The sequence below is a fragment of the Phocoena sinus genome, chromosome 14 (assembly GCF_008692025.1).
Source record: "Phocoena sinus isolate mPhoSin1 chromosome 14, mPhoSin1.pri, whole genome shotgun sequence".
NCBI lineage: Eukaryota > Metazoa > Chordata > Mammalia > Artiodactyla > Phocoenidae > Phocoena > Phocoena sinus.
This window is the reverse complement of record NC_045776.1, coordinates 39,665,085-39,683,933: the sequence shown is the minus strand read 5'-3', so window position 1 is coordinate 39,683,933 and position 18,849 is coordinate 39,665,085.

Below are 18,849 nucleotides of genomic sequence, written 5' to 3'. Positions count from 1 at the left end.
TGGGGGCCTGAGTTTGTTGCTGTCGGGGCATAGTTAGCAGGAAAACAATGCAAGGCAGATCAGCACAGGGTTGGATTACCGCCACCGCAGTTCTGCGAAGCTCCATCGTAGGCAATTTATTGTGAACATGGTTTTAGTAACAAGACAGTCAGACAAGACTGAGTACATCACCCCAGGCAAGGTCCAACGGGGCCTGACAATTGCCTGCATTCCCCAGACCTGGTGCTTTCTCCAATCATAATCGCCCACTTAACCTCAAATGAATGAGTACTCAGAGCCCGTGCCCTCAAAGGTGATGGGGAGACACAGGCTATCATTAACAGATGGGAGTTCCACTGAAGTGTTTAAAAGCCAATAAGGTCTCTTTAATTCAGCTGCGCACGTTAATAGCCAAAATGAAACAAGAACATATCTGCAATAAAAAGGTACAATATAATCCTTTCAGTCTCAAATACATTTAACTACTTAACTATAGATCCATTTATTCCTTTGATTTTTGCCTATGATGTAAAAGAATAAGAGAAAATTAACTAATTCAAAGTTATTGAATATATGACCTACTTTAAAATTATGTTTAAAACCTCGAAATCAGGCAATTACAGCAATATTAAAGCATTTAGGATAAACGCTGTTTTGCCAGCTATTTCTTTCCTTTCCTTTTCATTTCTGGCTTGCAAATTTTAAAAAAGGCACTTCAATTCTTTAAGATAATTTTTTCCCAATTATAAATTCTTCATGTTCACTGAAGAAAATTTTGAAGACACAGAAAAGCATGAAGAAAACATTTAATCCCAACCTCAGAGAGACCTATGCTTAAACTTTCAGTATTTTCTTCCAGTTGTTCATTTAAACATTTATTCTCTATGTCATATTTTCATCCCAATTTGGCATTATGCCAGGTCTTTTCCCCATGCCGTTAGAATCTCTTGTAGATATCATTTTTTTCTCTTTACTTCTTTATTGAGGTATTTCTTGTATTCAACAAGTACACAAATCGTAGGTGTACAGATTGATGAACTTTGACATATGTATAGACCCACATAACCATCATTCCAGATCTCTATATAAAATATTTCCAACACTTCAAAGCTCCTTTTTGCCCCCTCCAATTGTGCCTATTCTTTTTTTTTTAACTGAAGATTTCTTGATTTACAGTGTTGTGTTAGTTTCAGGTATACAGCAAAGAGATTCAGTTAGATATATATGTACATATATATAAAATATATATTTATGTTCTTCTTCAGATTCAATTTTGCCTATTCTTTTTTTAAATATTTTATTTATTTATTTTTTGGCTGTGACACATGGCTTGGGGGATCTTAGTTCCCCGACCCGTGCCCCCTGCGGTGGAAGCACGGAGTCTTAACTACTGGACCGCCAGGGAATTCCCTTGACTATTCTTGATCTTGATATAAGTGGAGCTGTGTCTCAAGTACTCTTATGTAGTTTCTTTCACTAAATGTTAGCTCTATCAGATTTATCCGTGTTTCTGAATATTCCTGTAGTTTATTCTTTTTTTTCTAACTGCTGTACAGAATCCCATTGTTTGAAAATGTCAACAGTTACTTATCCATTTTTTTACGGATGGACATCTGTGTTTTTTCCAGTTTAGGGTTATTATGAGTAAAGCTGCTATGAACATTCTTGTGCCTGTCTCTTTCTGGACATAGGCATCTATCTCTCTTGGGTACACATCCAGTAGAATTGCTACATCCTATGATAAATGTATGTTTTAGCTTTGGCAGATGTTGCCCACCATTTGGTAAAGCAGTAATACCGATTCACCCTCCCACCAGCATCGTATGAGAGTTCCAGTTATTCCCATTCTCACCAGCACTTAGTATTGACAGGCTTTTAAATGTTGGTCATTCTCCTGGGTGTATAGTGGTTTCTCACTGTGGTTTTAATTTGCGTTTTCCCGGTAACTAAGGGTGTTGAGCACCTTTCCAATTTGGATATCTCTTTTGTGAATTGCCTGTTCCGATATTTGGCTATTATTCTATTTGTTTGCCTGCCATTTTCTTATTTATTTGTAGGAATTCTTTAAGTATCTGGTGATCTTGACTTGAAGGGGTTACTTATATTTAAGAACTAACTAAAACTTCAGAGAGCATGGGCTTTATTATAGAGTGATGGGGGTTTTCTGGGGGTTACTCTCAAAGGTTTCTGGAAGAGTCTAGAAGCCTTTTCTTTGGATCATTCAGACTCCCCAGGAGAGACTCCATCAATGAAGGAGGAGCTGTGTTGATGAACCCAACCAAGAAATGGATGAAAAGAATGGGGAAAATGGGCAGTCAAGGGATTACTGGAATCAAAGAACATGGTGATGTAAATGGTGAGGGCTGGGAATTCCTTCAACCCAAATAAGGTAATAAAAGGTGGGAAAAGTTAGGAGAAAAATTAGGGTAAGAGGTGTGTTAAATGTGTGGTTTCTTGTGTTGGGGAGCCAGGGCAGCGGAGAGGGTGACGGTTCTTACAGTTCAGTGTTTGCTCTTCACTTGATTTCACCTGTTGCCAGGCCTGCGGGTGACCTCCAGCCACCCCTGCACCCTGCACCCCTACATGTGGGCCTCAGAGGTTCACAGGACCAACCACGTAATTTATGGGGCCCAGTGCAAAATGAAAATGCAGAGCCCCTTGTTCAAAATGTATTCAGAATTCCGTGGGGGAAACGGGGAGATGTTGATCAAAGGGTACAGACATTCAGTTATAAGATGACTATGTTGCTGAGATCTAAGGTACAGCATGGTGACTGTAGTTAACAATATTGAATTATACACTTGAGAGTTGCTGTGAGAGTAGAGCTTTAATGTTCTCACCATAACAATAACAAGAAAATGGCAATTATGTGAGGTGAAGGGTGTGTAAACTAACCTTCCTGTGGTAAGCATTTTGTAATATATAATGTATATATATGTGTATCAAGTCATCATATTGTATACCTTAAACGTACGCAGTGTTGTATGTCAATTATATCTTGACAAAGCTGAAAAAAAAGTAACTGTGGTGGGAATAATGAACCAAATCATATAAAGGTTGATGTGGCAATAACATCAAATCTGATCTTTAAACCTTTATATCCAAATTCCTGCTGGCAAGAAACATAGTCACCAAAAGGCCAGGCTTTAAAAAAGTATTTAAAATGTCCAGGCAAGGGAGAAAGTATTTATGTCTGGACTTAACAGAGTGAGTGAACATTTTCTTCGAATCCATTGAATGAGGGAATTCACTCAACATAAAAAAAAGAAAAAGAAAAAGAATTTCAACATAAGAAGAGCGGAGCATTCATCCACAAGCTGCAGGAACATGAAGCAGACCCTTGCGGTTCAATTTCTCAAAAGGATAACCTCCCCTTGCCCGTTTGAGGGAGGTGGTGTAGGATGGAGATATTTTAGAGGGGAATCAACCTGGTGGTCCCTCTGGCCTGGAGGCAGTCCCCCCATCCCCTCACTCTTGGTTTTGAGGCCACCTAAGAGGTGCCTGCTGGGTTCTGGGCGAGCCCTCTCGCCTCTCAGTAGCCTCTCTCTGAACTTCCTTAAATCAATTCTCTCTCCTTCCTCTTTTTTAAAAAATGTATTCAAATTTCTCATCCATTGTTGTCTTTAATGTTCTCTGTCCTCATGGGTGAACGTATTCCTCATTTATTTACTATAATTTAGTGGGATTTTAGGGGGAGCGGAGTTCAGTGCCTGAGACTGGTCTGCCACTTAGGGCCTTGAAGAGCAATCCACCAAGAGGGGACAACAGCAAGCTCCTAAGGGGCTATTGGTGATGTGTTGAATCTCTCTGCCGCGCCAGCTCTGGAGCCAGGCTGCGGGGCTCCTATCCCAGCTCTCCAGTCAGCTGCCGCATGACCTGCGCATGTTACTGCTTCCGTTATGCCTTAGTTTTCTTACCGATGCAACAGGGCTATTATAATCGTACTACTGATGCTGAAAGCTTGGCCTTTGTGCACGGGTGCTGAATCAAGTCTCGGAGACAGTTTTAGGTGAAGTAGAAAAGAATAGCTTTATTGCTTTGCCAGGCGAAGGCGGATGTAGCAGGTTCCTGCCTCTCAAAATTGTGTGCCCCCAACCTGGGAGGATTTGATGAGGAGTCTTATAGCAATGGTTCAAGGGTGGAGTTGCTGATAAGATTAGGGTGTGTGCAGGCTCTCCTGAATCTTGATGAGTTTCTCTAATTCCTTTAATCTGGCCTCAGGTGGTTTCTTGCCTGCTCCTCCCTTGATTAGCAACTCTTCGAATCTGCCCTTTGGAACTGAGGGAAGGTCATGGAGGCTGGAGTCTGTCCCCTACAAACAAGAAACGGGACAGAAAGACTTCTGTGCCCTGGAGTCCCACAGGGTCCTGCTTGTTAATACAACACTATGAGTTAGTATCTGAAAACCCAAAAAAGTTTCTTACTGAGATGAAGAGGGGAAGGTGAGTCTCCCATGACTGGAGCAAACAACACCTCTGTGGGGTACTTTCCCCAGAAACGGGAACAGTTGGTGGGCTTTGAAAAGAGGAGTGAGGGTCTGCTTACAGCTTGGGAACACTTCTCATTTTGCTTTTTGTAGATTTTGATCACTTGATGTATGGTCAGGCCACTCAAGGTGGCTGTTCTCTTGCTCTCTGTACATCCCCTGCCCGACCAGTGCCTGCTTCACCTACACCCTCCTCACCTGACTGACCTTCCTGCATACTTGGTGATTGTTCTTATCAGAGGCGTGGTGAGGGGCGTGCCCCCCTGCTAGTCTCTCTGGTAACTGATGAGCCAACGTGAGGTCAATTCCCCTGTAACTGGCAATCTCCCCGTCCCCCCGGGAGCGAAGACTGCTGCCATGTTCTGCCCATGTTCTGCCACGCATGGTGGAGTGTCTCTCCAGAACCTTCCTTTCCCTCTTCCATTAATCTACTGATGTCTCCTTTGCTGACTCTGGGCTCTTTCTTCCATCTTGAAGCTGGGCAAGTACAGTCCTTGCAGGTCCGCAGGATGCAGCCCAACACTTGGTTTACCAGGTTGACCTTGGCCCAGAATGTGGAAGAACAAGCCACTACTTTCTCATGTGAACTGTTTGTGGAACCACCCTCTTCCCTCTCCCCACTTCCGTTTGGGCTTCTGGTTCAGGTCTGCAGGTCTGGAGGGTCCAGATCTGACCCCACCTTCCCAGAAGTTCAGTTACTGACAAAGGTTGTCAGTGACTGGGATCCCACTGGTATGAGGGGCACGTGTGCTGGCCAAGGCTCTTTTGGTTACTAGTGGCAGAAACCCAGATATTATAAGGTAAATTAAGAAAGTTTTGGCTAAAGTAAATAATCCATGATGAGACAGGTTGGAGCAGGCCTCAGAGACAACATTCTCTCTGCATTCATATCTCGGCTTCTGCCTGTGTGTGACTCATTCTCTCACTCTAGTGTGTACAGCAGGGGCCACGGCCACTAGAGCTTCAGGACTCGAGCTCTACTATCTTCTACACGGTTGTGCTTATGGCTTTGTGAAGTTATCTATAGCGTTAACAGACCTAGAAGCGCATGCATGCATGGGGGCTAGGGTTTCACTTTAGAAGATAAAGGGTGACTCTGTAACACATCTGAGAGCATTCTTATCTCCTTGGACCTTGAGTGACAATAAGCAAAAAGTGAATGACAGGGAAAATCAGAGTACAGCAGAACACCATCTGCATGGACTTTTTCTCTTAGTCCACTCGGGCTGGCTTTGAAGTGAGCTGCGTAACTCACGAGCATTGGAAAAATTCTGGAGCAGAGCCGATTTTCTGTACTGCACCTGAATAAACAAAGGTTCATGAGGTTGCGTCTTCATTTCCCCTTCATCAAAAGTCGATCCCCGGGCTTCCCTGGTGGTGCAGTGGTTGAGAGCCCGCCTGCCGATGCAGGGGGCACAGGTTCGTGCCCCGGTCCGCGAAGATCCCACATGCCGCGGAGCGGCTGGGCCCGTGAGCCATGGCCGCTGAGCCTGCGCGTCCGGAGCCTGTGCTCCGCAACGGGAGAGGCCACAACAGCGAGAGGCCCGCGTACCGCAAAAAAAAAAAAAAAAAAAGTCGATCCCCTTCTTAAAAGGGATACTCATATTTCTAAATTCATATTTTCCCTAACACAAGAGCAATTTAATATTATTCTGATGCCACTTGAGAGAAGAGGTAAAATTCCTAGATCATTGGAAGAAATAACATACACTCCAGAAAGAAAAGAAACCAGGAAATGTAAGGTTCTGAGGAAGTGAATGGACAAAAAAACTGGAGTCAAAATATTGTTTATTAGAACAAAAAGGTAGCAGAGAAGAAAGAAAGTGAAGAACCAGGGTAGTATGTGAAAAGCACAACTGAATGAGAATCTAAAAGACCTCCTGGGAAACAAATACAGGATACCTGATCGGTAGATAGATAGATAGATATGGATTAATGGATCCAGGCATGACCAAGGTGGCTTCCTAGATGGCATGGACTTGAGTGAATATTATCTCAGACCCACTCACAGTTGTCCACCCCTGCTGACTTACAGAAAGACAAGTGGCCCAGCTTCAAAGAGACCAGAAAGAATTTTTATTTTAGTTTAGTTTAGTTTAGTCTATTTTATTTTATTTTTTGGCCACACCATGCAGCATGCAGGATCCTAGTTCCCCAACCAGGGATCAAACCTATGCACCCTGCAGTGGAGACACGGATTCTTAACCACTAGACTGCCAGGGAAGTCCCCAGAAAGAATTTTTAATATTTGTAAATTATTAGGCAGGAGACTGAAGGCCTAAGGAATATGCATGGTATTGTTGCTACTTCTTGCAAGCCATCTATGGAACTTTGGGAGAGAAACTGAGGGCAGGAATGGTTTTCTACCAGATGGTATGAGGGCATTTGGCATTCTGGACTTTCACATAAAGGGCTAGAATCAGGTATTTCTAACTAGAGGGGAGGTGGATCCCACAAAGACAGGAAAGGACAGGCTTGCTCAGAGACTAGCTGACATGCTCAGGAGGATTCTAAAGTAAAGTGTATTCATTTTTTTTTTTTTTTTTGGCGGTACGCGGGCCTCTCACTGTTGTGGCCTCTCCCGTTGCGGAGCACAGGCTCCGGACGCGCAGGCTCAGCGGCCATGGCTCACGGACCCAGCTGCACCACGGCATGTGGGATCTTCCCGGACCGGGGCACGAACCTGTGTCCCCTGCATCGGCAGGCGGACTCTCAACCACTGCGCCACCAGGGAAGCCCCATTTTTTTTTAAATAAAGAGATGTACAAAGATGAAAACAAAAATGATTTGGAAGTCTGCTGTGCAGAATAAATCTTAATATTAAACAACAAATAGATAAAATAACCCGTGCACTTGTGAGAAAAGTTCAAATAGTACCTGAGAGGTTTTTATACAAAATATGGGTGAGGATGGAGGGGAAAAAAACCAAGTATGACATGGTGGGCAATAAGTGGGCAAGAGGTTCCCAATGATTCTCATGAAGAAAGTGGTTGAGAAACAAGATGATTATGATGGCCTCAGTTTCCCTGATGTGCAGAGAATGGCCAATAAGGTAAATTCACAGTTTTAATTAACTAAGACTGGTATGTTGAAATTCAAAAGTAGAATATGATGTAAGAGCTTTCTTTATTCCAAAGAAATATATATTAGGTAGCATACCATGAATATGTGCAGCAACCTTCATGAAGTCAATGTATTTATCAAGCACGGGTAATCTGCCAGGAATTTTTCTAGATATTGGAATCCAATACCTGCTCTCAAGGAGCTTATAGTCTATGATCTCAAGTTGCTTTTTGAATTCAGCCAGGTATAAATAACCCCAAATTGTTCGAGTAAATAAGGACACATCTGCAAGAAAGCTGTGTTAATTCTCTGAAGGAGTTGAGATGTGATCAGTCTTTTTTGAAAACACACACACAGAAGAAGGAAAGAAGGGTGCAGAACCAAAGATGACTTTGCACGGTTAGACAGATATGTAAAAATGGAATCAGGAAGATTAAAGTCCAACAGAAGATGGGGCTTGATTTTTTTCTAAGTAAACATTATTGAATGACCCCAAAGCACAGCAATCACAATTATATCACTCGTTCATTTTCACAAATTGAGCACACCCATGTAACCAGCATCCAGATCAAAAAAACAGAGCACGGCCAGCATCTCCAGAAACCTCCTTATGGCTTCTTCTAATCATCACACACCCCATCCCGCACCCTTGGCTACGGCTAACTGCTATCTCGACTTCTAACACTATACCTTACTTTTGCCAAAAGTAGTTCACTTTCTTAAAACTACTTTGCTCAGGTAAAACCTGCACATATTTAAGTGTGAAATCAAGCAACACCCAGTCAAGGTACTGAACATTTATTTCCATCATCCCTAAAATTTTCCTGTTTCTTCGTAATCCATCCCACCTACCACTCCTGTCCCTAGATGACCTCTGATCTGTTTCTGTCACTATGTGAGTTTGCATTTATTAGAATTTTATACACACGGGATCCTACAATAAATGGGATCATATATCCTTTCTTTTTTTTTTTTTAAGTCTGCCTTGTTTTACTCAATGTAGTGATTTTGAGATTCATCCATGTCGTTTCATAAGTCAGTGGTTTGTTCCTTTAATATGGATGAGTAGTATCTTATTGCGTGGCTGTAACGGAATTTGTTTATCCATTCACCAGGCTTATAGTTATTACAAATAAAGTGGCTGTAAACATTCAGGATCAAGTCTTTGAAGAAATATAAGCTTTCATTTTTCTTGGGCAAATACCTAGAAGTGGAATGGCTGGGTCACATTGTAGGTGTGTCAAGATGCGGCCAAACTGCCTTCCAAGGTGATGTATGAGAGGGCCAGTTGTGCCCCATTCTCACCACTACTTGCTATTATCAGGCTTTTTAAAGTTTATTTATTCTACTGGATGTATAGTGGGGTCTCATTGGGGGTTTAGGTTGCATTCTCCTGATTACTAGTCATGTGAAGCATCTATTCATGCCCTTCTTGGCCATTTTAATATATTCTTTTGTGAATTGTCTGAGTGATTTTTTTTAATGCCAAGATCAGCAAAAGGGACTTATGCAAATGTTCGGAGGCAAGGGAAGGGAGAGTGGATCATAGATGCAGTGTTGCTGGATAGTAAGGACAAGGCAGACTCTTACCTTGCTTTAGTTTTCTATTTCAGGGGGAAAATCTTCAACCTAAAAGGAGGAATGGCAGCCTGCATATAGGAAGAAATAGCAGCTCAATAAAATGAATTGGAGAGTAGAGACCTAGTGGTCCACCAATAATCATTTCCCCCTTCTTTCTTTAGAATCTCCAAGTTTTAGTTCGATATAGGGTGACCAGCCTCTCTTTTTGCCCAGGACTGAGGAGATTCCTAGGATGCAGGACTTTCTAGAAAATACTTAGGTAAACCGAGGGAGAAAGACTTAGGTAAACCTAGGGAGGTCCTTGGCTATCCAAAATGAAGATGATTATTTCCCAGGCTCCCTTTCAGCTAGATGTGGCCATGCAATTAAGTTATGACTAGTGAAATAAAAGCAAAAGTGATGTCAACTTTCTGGGGTGTTCACGGAAAGAGCATGCCCTCCCCTTTCTTCCTTTCTGTCTTCCCACTGGTTCAAATGAAGAAGTGAGAGCAGGAACAGGCATGCCTATCCTCATCTGTGAGATAGAAGCTGCTGGTTAAGAATGCTAGAGCAACAGGAGAGAAGGACGCAGAGCCCCTGATTATTACGACACTGCCATAACAACCAGAGGTGCCCAACTTTTACGTAAGAGAGAAGTAAACTTCGATTTTGTTTAAGCTCCTTATTTTAGACCTCCTTACAGTTGCCTACATAATATAGTATACAAGAGCTAAAGTAGGTAGGCTAAATGATTTCAATGGATATAACTGTTTTCAATCTTCAAAAAGAAGGCATAAACAAACCCCAAACTGGTGAGTCTGATGACAATATTGGGTTATTTTTCTACGGTGGATCAATAAAAGGATGCTGTGAGTCACTTAAAAAGGCAGCAGAGATGGCTATGCTCGAACATGGTTGCACCAAGAATTAGTCTTGTTGAACTTGTCTTAGTTTCACTCTTTTGAGATGGTTGTTATACTGGTAGGTCAGCAAGATGTGCGCTTGTAATAAGGCTACTGACAAGAACACACACGGCATTCATGCAGACTTGTTCTGGGTATAAGAACAACTAGGTGGATGAAAAACTAGTCGAACGATCATACCCAGAGGGTATTGAGGATGCATCAATATCAACTTGGAAGGAGATTTCAAGAGGAAGCTTTGATCTAGCTAAATATTTTATCAGTGATTCGGATAACTAGATAGTGAAGTATTCATCCTATTGGCAGAAGACAAGACAGTAAATACTAATGAAGACAGAATCAGGACTAAAAGCTCTTGCTGGCTAGAACGGCAGAATGAAACTAACAAAGTGAAGTGATAAATGTGTGTTCATGCATTCAGATTGAAAAAAAAACCATCCAATAAGATAAGAAATGGGGGAGATATGAATTAATATTAAGTATTTTAGGTGACGGCTCAAAATGAGTCAACAGGACAAAGCTGGAGCAGTCCTGGCTGACTCTGTTAACAGGGTGACAGCGTCTGCCATGGGGGGTATGGCTCTGCTAGCAATGTTCAAAGTGGCAGTTCTCATGCCACGATTTGAAAGATATAGAGGCACAGCTTGGAGAAGGAGTGGAGGAGACATGAAACTAATCTCAAATACTGGCGGGCTAACCTGTGGAGTTCTAACTCTACACAGCCATGGCCCTGGTCCCTCACTCTGACGTTCACACTTCACTCACATTTGTCTGACTATCTACCTGCTCCTGACCTTCAGCTTGCCACTCTATTCCTGTTGCTTATCTTCACATACAGGTTCATCCTGCTGCTCTCAGCTTTGGGAACATTGTCTTTCTGACCTGAGCCCTTGATGTCAAGGAGATTGGGTGGACACAAGAGTGGAGAAGCTAAGTGTGAGCAGTGGTAGTGGTCATGCCCCAAGCACTTCCTCTTAAAGTAGTGTCTTTTCAGATTGAGATGCATCAAGAAGGTAGTCAAAAGTAGCAACTCTTTTTTTTGGCTTTGCCGCGTGGCTCGTGGGATCTTAGTTCTGCAACCAGGGATTGAACCTGTGCCCTCAGCAGTGAAGGCACAGAGTCCTAACCCCGGGACCGCCAGGGAATTCCCCAAAGTAGCAACTCTTTTTTCCTTAAATAAATTTATTTATTTTATTTATTTATTTTTGGCTGTGTTGGGTCTTTGTTGCTGTGCGCGGGCTTTTCTCTAGTTGCGGTGAGCCGAGTCTACTCCTCCTTGCGGTGCACAGGCTTCTCATTGCAGTGGCTTCTCTTGTTGCAGAGCTTGGGCTCTAGGCACGCGGGCTTCAGGAGTTGTGGCATGTAGGCTCAGTAGTTGTGGCTCATGGGCTGTAGAGCACAGGCTCAGTAGTTGTGGTGCACGGGCTTAGTTGCTCCACGGCATGTGGGATCTTCCTGGACCAGGGCTCCAACCCATGTCCCCTGCATTGGCAAGCAGATTCTTAACCACTGCGCCACCAGGGAAGCCCAGTAGCAACTTTTTAATATGCCCTTTTCTCTGAATTGTAGAAATTGCTGTGCTTCTGAGGCTTAATGGGGAATATGGGGCAGTATGATGAACTACATACCTTAAATAGCCCTCCCAAAGAAACAACTAAAACTGCTGAATAAAATTTTAAAATATGTGTATTTAAAAATGCATCACTGAGCTTGCAGGAAAAAGGCCTCACAAGCCAAAAATGAAACAAAATTTAAATCTAGAGAGGAAAGATAGCCCTGAGGTTGGCTTTCATCTTGAGACCATCAGCCCAAACCTGGTGACCCTGAGCTTTCACTAGGTAGCCCTTCAGGATAGAAAAACAGAAGCTAAAATCCACGGCCTGCCCAAGTGTAGAATCTAAAAGGATATCCTGCATAAAGTTGAGAACCCCAAGGAACATAGCATTGATGTAATGATAAATTACAAAGAAATTCACCCTAATGAAAAAGACAACAAGGAAATTCATCTTGACTTTGGCATTGGGTAGAGGGAGAAAAGTCTGTCCTGGTAAGGTGTAATCCTCAGCAGGCCTCATATGAGTTTTGGCTTGTATTCAACTATCTACAAGGTTCTAAAAAACCTCAGTCTAAAAAGCTAAAGTAATCTCAGGTCCCTAAAGACGCAAGCCAAATCTTTTATGAGAGAATATAGCTTAAAGTCAGACCTTAAAGAATTTCCACAAAGTTCCAAAGAACAGGAGCTCACCGTCAAGTATTACAGAATATTCAGGAAAACAAGGCAACCTGAGTGAGAGTTAGCAGACAGCAGACTCAATCTATAAAAGCTTGTATTAATTGGAATGATCAGATACTAAATATAAATTAAATTTGCTTAATTTGTACATAGAAATAAAAAAGAGGAGTGAAATATGACTAGAGAAAAAGAGTAATTAAAAATAACCAAGCATAATTTTAAAAGACCAAAAAGAAGTTCTAGAAATGAAAAATATAATAAAGTTTCAAGAACAAGGCAAAAGATCAATAAAAAAGTGGATATAGCCCCAATAATAGAAATCAATATTGAAATCACACAAAATATATTAACCGAACACAGTGGAATGAAATTAGAAATCAGTAACAGAAGAAATGTAGGATACTTACAAATATGTTAAAATTTTAAAAATATACTCCTAAATAACCAAAGGGTCAAAGAAGAAATCACAAGAGAAATTAGAAAACACTTTGAGATGAATGAAAATGAAACACAAGCAGGGGTAGAGGGAAATTTATACCTGCAAATGCCTATATTTAAAAAAAGAAAAGAAAAAAGAAAAAATCCCATATCAAGAGCCTAATCTTCTACCTTAAGAAATTAGAAAAAGAAGAGCAAACTTAACCCAAAACAAGCAGAAGGAACAAAATCATAGAGACTAAAGAGAAAATAAATTAATAGAAAAACAAAAGAGAAAATCAACAAAACCAAAAGTTTTATTGATATGAAATGTCAAAAAATTGACAAAACTTGAGCTAGACTAACAAGGAGAAAAGAGAAGATTCAGATTGCTAAAATCAGGAATGGAAGTGGAGATATCACTTATAACCTTTCAGAAATAAAACAGGCTTATAAGGGAATATAATGTTGTATGTTCCATCACTTAAGTCCAGGCATTCAGTAAAACAATAAAATTAAAAAAACAAACAATTAAAGGAAACAAAGTAGATAAACTAAATAAAATGAAAAAATTACTAGAAAGACACAAACTACCAAAACTGATTCTAAAAGAAAATCTGAATAGAACTATAAGAAGTAAAGAGATGGAATTATCAGTAAAACAAAAACAAAAAAGAAAACCAACCAAACAAACAAAAACTTTCCACAAAGAAAAACCGAGTCTCACATGACTTCGCTAGTGAATTCTACCAACTTTTAAGGAAGAATTAACACCAATTCTTAACAAACTCTTCCAAAAATTAGAAGAGATGGTACACATCTCAACTCATTCTACAAGGACAGTATTACCTTGATACTAACATAAAGCAAAGATATCACAAGAAAACTACAGACCAAAATCCCTTGTGAATATAGACTCAAATATCCTCATCAAAATACTAGCAAACTGAATTCAGCAGCATATAAAAAGAATTGTACACCATGATCAACGGGGATCTTTCGTAGGGTTGCAAGTTTGGCTTAAGATATGAAAAACAATCAACGTAAAACACTGTATTAATAGAATAAAGGACAAAAAACACACAATCATCTCAATAGATGTAGATAAGCTTTTGACAAAATCTAACAGCATTTCATGAGAAACCACCAAACAAACTAGAGATAAAAGAGAAAGTCTTCAATTTATTAAAGGCCATCTATGAAAACTACATAGCTAACAACATCTTCAATGGTGAAACACGATGTTTTCCCCCCAAATCAGGAACAAGTCACTGCTATTCAGCATTATACTGGAGGTTCTAGCCAGGGCAGTTAAGTAAGAAAAAGAAATAAAAGGCATCCACATTGGAAAGGAAGAAGTAAAACTCTCTCTATTCACAGATGACATAACCTTACATATAGAAAATCCTGAGACATTCACACACACACACACACACACACACACAAATATTAAAACTAATAAATACATTCATCAAAATTTCAGGATACAGTTTCGCCATGCAAAAACTCTATTTCTGTAAATAAGCAATAAATAATCATAAATAAAATTAAGAAAAAAGTACATTTACAATAGCAATAAAAAGAATAAAATACTTAGAAATAAATTTAACAAAAGAAGACTTGGACACTAAGAACTACAAAATATTACTAAAAGAAATTAAAGAAGACCTAAATAACTGGAAAGACATCCCTTGATCATCACATTGGAGGTTAGGATTTCAACATATGAATTTGGGGGAGACATAAATATTTAATTCATAACAGGCACCAAGACAATCCAATAGGAGAAAGAATAATCTCTTCAGAAAATGGGTCTGGGATAATTGGATATCCAAAGGCAAAAGAACAAAGTTGGACTCTTATGCCATATTAAAAAATTAACTCATGAATTTAAGACCTAAATGTAAAAGTTGAAAATATAAAATTCTTAGAAGAAAACAGGAGCAAGTCTTTGTGACCTTGGATTAGGCAATGTTTTCTTAGATATGATGTGTAAAGCACATGTGACAACAGGAAAAGCAGATAAATTGGACTTCAGCAAAACTTTTTTAAAAAATGTGCTTCAATGGACACCATTCTGAAAGTGAGAAGACAACCCACAGAATGGAAGAAAATATTTATAAGTCATATAGCTTATATGGGACTTGTATCTAGAGTATATAAAAATCTCTTATAATAAATAATAAAAAGGGAAATAACCCATTTTTTTAATTGGGTAAAGCATTTGACTAGAGTTTTCTCAAAGAGAGATACATCAGTGAAAGTATCAAAACATAGTTAGTGAATCTAAACATTGTTAGACTTTCTAGAAGAAATAGAAATATTATATACAATCTCCAAATTACTAGATGGGTAAAAATAAAGTGAAAGGAGAAAAGCAGAATGAATTTTTTTAAAAGACAAAAAAGGACACCAGAAACAAAACCAGAAAAATAGGAAATTATAAAATAAAAGTAGGAATAGATTCAAATATAATTCTAAATAGAATAAACTCGGTCTTGAAGACAATGTTTACTGCAGAGACTTTTAAAATCTAGTTATATGCCATTTTCAAAAGACATACCTAAACATAAGGCACAGAAAGTTAAAAATGAAAGGATAGAAAAAATACCCAGAACACAAAAATAGGTGGTATAACTGTATCAATGTCAGACGAAATAGATGTTGAAGTGAAACTAAAGGACACAGATTTCCTGTCAATGTAAGGAAGAAATTTCTAAGGGACCTATAAGAAAAGTAGAATGAGTGACCTCTGGAGTCATTGAATTCTCCATACTTTGAGAAATTCAAATCTGAGGTGATGACTCGTAAGTGTGTTAGGGAGGACATTAAACCATCACAGAAAGGTTGGGATTTAATGACCATACAGTTTCTCTGTATCCTGAAATCCTAATATGTTATCTCATTTTCCAGTTGTCTTTCAAATTATTTCATTTTCTCATGTCTACAAGATTTTCTGATTAGCTACATATTAGAAGGAAGTTCTGAAACTCCTGTCTCATTATGAACCTTCATCTCTAAAGTATAAAGTCTGTGGCACATATGTGTATACGTAAGAGTGTGATTTATGTGTGTGTTAGGCTGTATGTGTACACACATGTCCATTGTTAGGACTTCAATTTCCTCTGCTTTAAGATTTGTCTTCTAACAATTTGTCTGAAAGGGAGGTTGAGAAAACTCCCAGAGGAAACTATTAATGTCCTATCTTATCTAACAGACAACAACAGTTAGTTGTCTTGAGTTACTAACAGATATGCAAAGAGAGATAAACATTGCAAAGCCTTCAGAACATACAACACATTTTGAGGGTGTGGGCTGGGTGGCAGCTGTTTGGCAATAGCGTTCAGCTGTTCTTTTGCAACACAGATCCTCAGGTTTTAAACTGCCAGATAGAGCTCTAACCAAAAAATTCTCAAAAAATTTCCTGGAAGATGTCTGGGGCTGGGAGTGGATAGAGCCTGCTCTATCTGCTCCAAGATACTCCCAGGCTGGGACCCAGAGAATAGGGTCCCACCCTGGGACCCTAAAAATAGGTGGGATCCTATTTTTAACAAGCATCTCTAGAGGATTCTGAATCACACTAAAGATTGAGAAACATGAATTTAAGGTATCTCAAGATTTTAGTATAAAAGAGGTGAGCTCTTTTTCCATGCTTTTAAATACCAATTTCTTTAAAATATTCCTTGATTGTCTTTTGTTTTTTAATTGGTGACACAGATTATAAAGACATTTGGAGGTAGTATTCTCACTTTACTTTTTGGTGAAACCATCTTGGGCCTTTTTTTCCAATCATATTTCATTTATTCTCATCAACTTTAAAAGGAGATCATGTCATTACTCACTGTGATGGCAGGAATCTGGCCTTCATGGTCTAAATGATCTAGGAGTATACCTACAGGAAAAGGACAAAAATGGTCATGGTTTTATTTTCTTTGCTGGTATAGATACCTAGGTTAGGGGATGTGAGTTCTATGATCCTAAAAGAAAGTATAACAGTAGTCTCAAGAAGACAAACCAAGCCAGCAAGAAGCTCATTGTAAATGTGACCAAGTTGCAGGAGAAGCCAAAAAGAGAGAATGAAAAGAAAGAATTTCAACTTCTGTAATCATTTACTAAATAAATAATTTAAAATATTTATTCAAAAATTATTTTTAAATGACAGTAATGGACAATGATTAGTACAAAGGTAACTTTAGGCTGGAAGAAAGTAATTTTCAGCAAAAAGAGGCAATAGAGCAAAGGAAAGGCTGACTTTGTTTCCTCCTCACAAAGTCACAGAATTTAATTTTTTTTTACCAGAGGTGAAAAAATAAATAGCTTTTACCTTACACAGTCTCATCAGACACAAAATAAATGATTGAATGCAATCTGGCTTACTAAGAATTCATTACAGGGCTTCCCTGGTGGCACAGTGGTTAAGAATCCTCCTGTCAGTGCAAGGGACCTGGGTTCGAGCCCTGGGCCAGGAAGGTCCCACATGCCGCGGAGCAACAAAGCCGATGCACCACAACTACTGAGCCTGTGCTCTAGAGCCTGCGAGCCACAACTACTGAAGCCCGTATGCCTAGAGCCCGTGCTCTGCAACAAGAGAACTCACCACAATGAGAAGCCTGTGTACCACAACGAAGAGTAGCCCCCGCTGGTCGCAACTAGAGAGAAAGCCCGCGTGCAGCAGCGAGGACCCAACACAGCCAAAAATAAATAAATAAATAAAAAATAGATTCCATTACATAAGAGCCATTTAAGATTTATTCTTCAGCCTGACCATGAATGTCCTCCTATAGATTGAAGCTCTCTGAGAAATAACTGTGTTCCTCTTGTATGTACCCCACATGTCTTCAACACTGTTGATCATGTAACAGGATATCAAAAATATCCTGGTTGGTTAAATAGTTGACTGCTTTTTGAACAGCACTCATTGTGAACTTACATATCCTTTTGAAATTTCACTATACTAAGTTAAAGAGAAAACTCTAAATAGAATAAACAGAAAACAGGAGCAAGTCTTTGTGACCTTGGATTAGGCAATGTTTGGATTAGGCAATGTTCTTGAGAGCAAAAACAACTCATTGGGAAAAGGATGAGAATCATATTGGCTTTCAGATTTTCTACCCTTAGGCTGGACTACCATAGAACAATGCCTTCAAAATACTAACAGAAAATTTTTTGGAACATAGAATTCTATATCTAGCCAATTTACCAGTCTGCAAATCACACTGAAAGAATTCAACATTTACCTCCCTTTATGGAAAAAAAATCACTTGAGTATATATATGCTTTAAGAAAATGAAAATTGAAATAAAAAAGATGAAAATATAAAATCCAAAAATTAATGACCACAACTCAGAATAGCAATAAAAAGAATCCCTAGGCTGTTCGTTGGGCAGCAGGTATAAAGGCAATTGGTCCAAAGTGAAACACATAGTTAGAAGACTTGCAGACGAATGTATTTGATAGGAAAATGAATTCACCTCAACAAATAAGTATTATTTTAAAAGTTATATGAACTTAGTGATAGAGTGAAGGTGATTGTTTCTTCTGTCAATAAGAAAAAAGTAAGGCAAACAGAAACTCTCTGAAAAATAAAAAGCTCAATAGCAAAATCACAGACTATATAAAACAAATTAAATGTAACATAATTCTGAATAGCTTATGGAGTGTAATGAAGGATAAAACATTCTATCTTGGTTTTTAAAATATTATATTTGAATCTATACATATTTAGGAAAAGCCTAAGTACATTTCCTTCTCCACAAGTCTACCTACGTTTCTTGATTCTGCAGAAAATAATATGTACACAATTTTAGTATTTCAAGCACCCTTTATTGGATTTCACTTTTTTGAATCAACTTATACACAAAGCATAGAAAACCTAACTGTAGTTTCAAAACAGAAGGAAATGATATAAACCTTTATAATGTATAAGTTACGAGATGGAAAGGGAAGAGAGGATGTAAAAGTTTCAGGGTATACATATCCTCATTTTTTATAATGAAGACTTGAGAGATACTGCCTAAAGTTGAGTAGCCAAGAAAGTACTTTCTTTTTATAATTTAAGGTTATAAAGTAAGCCAGTAGAAAAAGTACTTATAATACAACTAACAAAATATTGAAAGGAGGGAGACACAGGTGGTGTTAATGAGCCCAATGCCTATCGTTTGATATGTGGAAATCAATAAAAAACTTGT